General features: G+C 42.2%; 1 protein-coding gene across 10 annotated transcripts in view; it reads right to left on the bottom strand.

Annotated features, from left to right (window-relative positions):
* Nucleotides 1-4,009, bottom strand: part of STRBP (spermatid perinuclear RNA binding protein) — a 64,203-nt gene extending 60,194 nt beyond the window's left edge. For 4 of the 10 annotated variants that reach the window (XM_026860327.1, XM_026860320.1, XM_026860321.1 and 1 more), the window contains exon 1: nucleotides 3,867-4,007. The gene's annotated coding sequence lies outside the window, so the exon portion shown is untranslated. Of the gene's footprint in view, nucleotides 1-3,866 lie in introns of all 10 variants that reach the window. The other 6 variants (XM_026860318.1, XM_026860319.1, XM_026860326.1 and 3 more) reach the window with 4 other exon arrangements.
* Nucleotides 4,010-6,150: the final 2,141 nt, after the last annotated feature.

Raw genomic sequence — 6,150 nt, 5'->3', positions numbered from 1 at the left:
AAGAGACAGGCTCTCCCCCTCCCCTCCAACCTCTCCACTCTTTACGTATCAGCAAGAGAACAGCAAGTTTCTGGAACCTCATGACAAACTTGGAAGATATTTTTCTTTCTCAAGAGCAGCCAAAACCCATTTTTCAATCTTTTCCACACTAACAACCTTCTCTCTACGCACTTCCGTGAATGAACACGACAGAGTCCTTTTACAGTACGTGGATTGTCAAGTTTTCTCGTCTGTTCCAACATTCTGAAATATGAACTAAACTTCAGACTGCATTTTGTACATGCATATTATTGAACTACTATCCAATCTATCAAAACAAATGCTAAACACGCACACAAAGTCTTTTTAGAAGATATTACAAACTTTGTTAGAGCAGAATATTTTCCGTTGGAAGGGACCTACAATGATCATCTAGTCCAACTGCAACATAAGAGGAGCACAAATAATAGAAATGGAGCAGGGAAAAGGAAAGAGAGGAGAAGTACAGCAAATCCCTGTGCTGCTCAGCTCTCAGCCAAAATTCAATCTTCTGTGTACTGTGCATGAGACTTGCTAATGTACTGTGTGATGAGGGCAAAGAGAACTCATTGAGACAAGGCGCACCTGCTAAAACTGGCAGTAAAACCAGTTGACTACTGCAAATCAGAAGTGCCCAGTGCAAACAGAAAGCAAGTCTTTGTTCTTCTGGCACAAGAGAACTCCTTTACTGCAAGTACCACATACAGATCAAACATTTACAAGCAAAAGAAAAGAAGCTAGCCAAGGGATTTATATTAAAGGCGTGAAAGAAAACAATAAATGTACCACTGAGTCCCATGCTCAGGCAAGCTCTCCTCGAGCAGTTCTTCCTCTGAAGGAGAGCTGCAAGGAGACAGCCTGAGCCAACAGTTTCTACAGCAACTGCAGAAGCACCAGTACAGTGATATTCAAACCCTGCAGTAACTGCAGAAGCGTCAGTAAATGGATACTCCAAATACTGAAGGAACATTTGGCAGTTTCACCTGGACTCTCTCTACCTCACTGGGCAATTCATTGATCCCAATCAGCTGAGGTCAACTCTGTATTTGCCTGCTTCTCTGCAAACTCTTCTGAATCCTCTTTACCCTTACGAGTCTTTCAGTACATTTGTTCCCCTCCAAAATTCAATGGAGCTTGACACAGCCGTCAGAGGAAATTTTGTAGACATGGTGCTGGAAGAATGACCAACATCATCCTGTAAGGGAAAGGCCAACTGCATCGTTGTGTGGTGCTGCTGCAACTTCTCACCGAGGGTGGAATGCTGTTATGACAATGACACCATGCCCGAGGTGCATTACTAAAAGCACATTTGGAAGCATCTCAACGGGAACCAAAACAGAGGTGTGTTACCACCCAACAACACAGAAAAAGCAGATCCATTTGTAATGTGGTTATTTTAACACTAATGCAGGAGCTGTATTAAGGATCAAAAACATTGCACCTATGCACTTAGTAAGTTTTGCAACTAAGAACTGTAATTTATTGAAGAATGTTGAGGGCAAGCCATCTCTCATTTCCCATTTAAGAATCTGCTTTAATAAGTCACAGTGCCTCAACAGTCGCAGCTTTATCAGTAATTCCATATAAGTGCTCCTTGCAAGAGTTTTTTCTTAACTCTGCAGTCTTGCTTTGTTTCACACTGAAACTTGGCATGAAGCTCAGGCTTCTGACCCACAGCAAGAAGTTGAACAACGTTGCTTGTTTGTTTTTGAAAGGGTCAGGAAGTCTCCAGTTTCAGGTTCTTCAGTGTTTGGGGTGGAGGGGAGCAATATATACAGTCACAGTTCGGGAACATTCAGTATCCAACCCCTGTCTGCAAAGAACAGGGGTGTTGTGGCTTAAACCTGGCTGGCAGCCAGGCACCACGCAGCCACTTGCTCACCCTCCCCTGCCCAGGGGATGGAGGACAGAATTGGAGGGGTACAGGTAACGAGACTTGTAGGTCGAGATGAAAACAGTTTAGTAATTGAAATAAAATAAAATAGCAATAATAGAAAATACAATGCAATTGCTCACACATACACCCACACCCCCCAGTGCCCAGCCTGTCCCTGGCTAGCGATCCCAGAGAAGAGAGAATCCTGAAACCACAATCCTGGAGGAGTGAGAGCTTCCCAGCCAACCCTCCTCTGTGCACCGAGCGTGACGTTACATGACATGGAATATTCCACTGGCCAGTTTGGGTCCGTTGCTCTGGCTGTGCTCCCTCCCAGCTTCTCATGCACCTGCACACTGGCAGGATAAGGGAAGTAGGAAAGTCCATGATTTTCTTAGTAACAACTAAAAACATCAGTGTACTATCAACATACTTCTCATACCAAATCCCACACTGAATCCAAAACACAGCACTGTTCTAGCTACTAAGAAGAAAAATTAACTCTATCCCAGCCAAAACCAGGGGTTAATCAGTGAAGTGTCAAATTGTACTTTGTAAACTGCTCCTATTATTTGTTTATTACGTGATGCCACATCCACAAAAACAGATTTTTGGTCAAGAGTTCAATACTTACATAATGCTGACTCCCAGCTACCTGCTTTAAACAACATCCCTTATCTCATGGGCTAACAAAAGGAAAGTGACTGAATTCCCCCAGAAGATAAAGCAGACTGCATGGAAATAACCTGCCGAAGTATCTTATTCCCACACTAATGTTAGTAGAAAAGAAATAAAGATGAAAATATTTTGGTTTTATTTTTGTGCCTTTTATCACAATTGATTCGAATAGTACCATCACTATTTAGCCTGTCACAGTTGTTTTTTCTAAAATGTGAAGTCCTACAAAATCTAAAGTGGAAAAGTATCTTATAAGTTGTTAAAGTATAAGCATGCAAAGACTTCTAGATCAAATTTATTCCTTAGCAGGCTAGTTTTGAAGGAATAAAGCAAACAGTTCCAGCCAACCATCTTTTAATACAATATAAAAAAATTATTTAGCAACTACCAACAGTGTCCGGTTTCACATATTATGCTCAGACTGAAAATTCAACCAAATTTTTTAAATTGTCAAAAATACCCCAGTTACAGGAGGTTCTTGTTTGCCTCCAAGGTGGGAGTCATGATTCTTTTCTCTTACACAAATTTAGACAACTGTGTTCTCTCTTCAGCCTCCTGGCCATCTGTAGAGATGAGGAGGTGTGTACAGATGTGGGCTCAGAGCAGAACAAGCTACTTGTCTGAGCTCATATTTTTGGCAGTCACCAATTTCACCCTCACCCACCAGAATCAAAGAAGTTATCAGCTTTGTCTCCCCCCACCTTCCCAGTATTTGCCTGCCTTTCTGGCTTTTCTAGAACACTTGTCACCATATTTACCAGAGTACATTTATTACTGGTTTTAAAATAACAGTTTTTGTAACAGAGGGAAAGATTTCAGGTCTTTATAGGGGAACTTCAGACATGAAGAACTGAAATTGTGCAGTGAATCAGTGGCAGAACCTGAAAAGGGGCCAAATGCTCCCCTAATCAATACTTTCGGTTTAATCACCCGACCTTCTTCACTGGATCACAGTGTTGCTCTGTGCCTGGTATTAAAGAGTTTACTCACCGGGCTTTTTACCAGCTTCCAGTTTTAGAAGGAATGCTCACAATTATTCTGGGCTTGAGTGTGATGCGCACAACATAAAATCCCCGGTTACTGTGCATAAGCAGTGCTACATTTCAAGCCCAGTGATACGCTCTTTAAGGCCATCCAAACGGCACAGCTGATTACTTTAAAGAAATAAATTAAGTCTCTATATGATTAAAGACAGCATGACCAGGTAACTAAAGAAGCCCTAATCTATTTGTTAAGTCCAATTATCTAGACATCAAAAGATCACGAAGCCTTAAGACATTGAGTAGCTGCTTACCAAACATTCTGAGCTCTCTGAAAAGATGACAATCACTAAGAATCTATGACATGGAAAAGGTGTTCTTCAAAGCAGAGGTGGGGAGAAATCAGTTCTTGGGCATTTATGTTTTCCTCTCATTTTCTCTCATCAAGCTAAACCAGCTATTAGAGTGAAGGGAAAGAGATCAGGATTGGAAGTGGAAGAGGAGTAGAAATCCAAATGTTGTAAGTCTCCGTACCATATGCATTTACAAACTAACTCCAGCAGATAGCTGAGCTTACATCTGAGATCTCCTTTCTCAGCCTAGCAATGTCAAAAAATCTTCATGAGGCAACTAAGATGAGCCTAACCTCCTTCATTTGAGTTACGAGTCCAGCCACCAGCTCCAATAGGTTCTCAGGTAGGATTTCAGTCTAATTTACTTATGGGGAGGGGGGGAAAATCCCCAGTTCTCACGGCACTTGCAGTTCAGGAAAGCAACCACAGAAGCCAGGAACTGAGACCATACAAATTTTTCTTTCTCTTTGTTTCAGGGTGAGGATTTACATAACTAACATTCATCTGAAGTATTGCTAATTAACAGAAGACCCCCACTGAGGCACATCTTTCATGTCTCTATATAAAAAGAAAGGGAAAAAAAAAAGCGCCAGTCACGTTTCTAGAATCCACCTGCATAGTACAATCCAACCTGAAAGTTCTCTTGCTAAAGTCAGTCCAGCCTTGGCTCTGGGGTGCACAACTACCGCAATGTATGATATTATGGGGCTAAACACTTCCCAGATATTTATGGGTATCTTCCAATCCTCAGTCTTCTCTACAAGCTCTTTGTAGTCCTCCATATCATCTTCCACGGATTCCTTGCAGCCCCTTCTTCCAACCATCTTAATTGGAGCTCCATGTTCCCTACTTGTCCCATCATACCACAGCCCCCATCATTCTCTGGTACTTCACTCCTTGAAGACACAGATTATGCACCTACAGCTCCCCCTTCTACTCCAGAGACTGTTCCTTTAAAGTAAATGTTCAAAAATTGTCATATTATACAAACTACAGCACCCCGTAATCAGAGAAGAGCAAGCTTTCGTATACAAAGAGCTGCCCCATCAGCAAAGAAGAACTGAAAACCAGGAATGACAACTTTTTCTTGTCTTCATACTGGAAAATTGATGTCTTCAGCCAGATTCAGCATCAGTTACACACCTACCAGAACATCACTCAGCTCCCTCAGAGCGCAGCTGGAAAAACCAGCCATGCAGGCCGTGCTCTCAGGGCTTGGGACCGGATAATTAACACCACATAAATAGCTGTTATTTAAATTCAACTCCAAAATTGATTCAATGTTAACACACATTAGTCAGCACTTTCAGATCCACTGATAACATGTTATTTGTTTCTATGGTTAATAAAAACATCCGCAACCCAATCCCATTCATCTTATCTACAGCAGGTTACACCGTTGGACCCCGATGCTCACGCTACATTCTGTAACAGATAAACAGGGCGCCGGCTTCGCTCTTGACAGCTGACTCCCATAAGGCAGAGAACGCAAATGCCTTTTTTTTTTTTTCTTTCTTTTTAATACAAGCTGTAATTTGTTACATGGGCTGATTTGTACTGCCATAACTGTAGGCTTTCACCCAATCTCCGGGTGATATGTTTAGTACAACTGTTCAACGTCTTGCTAAGCAGGCTCCAAAAAGACCATTTAAGCTAAATACCTTCTTTATTTGGGGATATACCAGCTAGCAATTTTAAGACCATCACCTATTTCAACAATGGCAACTAGATTCAGTGGGGTGTGGCATGCTGGCTTCTTTCCTTGCTGCATTTTGTACACTCTTTTTAAAGAGCAAACATGAGAACATTCAAGAGAGATCTCGCGTTTGTGGAAAGGGTTAAAAAGGCTCTCGGTAACAATGTTTTGGCTGCTAAGCCATAACAAAAAAACAAAGCCACCCAACACCCTGCAACATGTAATGACTTTTTGTATGCCTCCTCCAAGATTAACCGTGATTTATCACAAACCACTGCTACAGGACCTACCCCACTCCCTTTAAAATATAGACTATAAAAGGTGTATCAGTTTCACAGTGTCACTGGCGCTAGCATAAACCATTTTGTAGCAAGGTCTCATGAGGCAATCGGCAGTGCTGCATGCCCAAGACGACCCTGCTCCCAGGCCTCAGGTTTCCTCGGCCGCTACAGCGACTGGTTTGCCAAAGCTCCTTTCTAGAAACACAGAGCACTTGCTTCCAGACAGACCAGCTTGTGCATCTGGGCTTCACACCCCCTGCAGCCTGGT

This window comes from Athene cunicularia, assembly GCF_003259725.1.
Source record: "Athene cunicularia isolate RWA chromosome 17 unlocalized genomic scaffold, athCun1 chr17_part1, whole genome shotgun sequence".
In the NCBI taxonomy this organism is placed as follows: Eukaryota; Metazoa; Chordata; class Aves; order Strigiformes; family Strigidae; genus Athene; species Athene cunicularia.
Note: the sequence above shows the minus strand (reverse complement) of the source record. Positions and strands in the feature narration are given on the sequence as shown.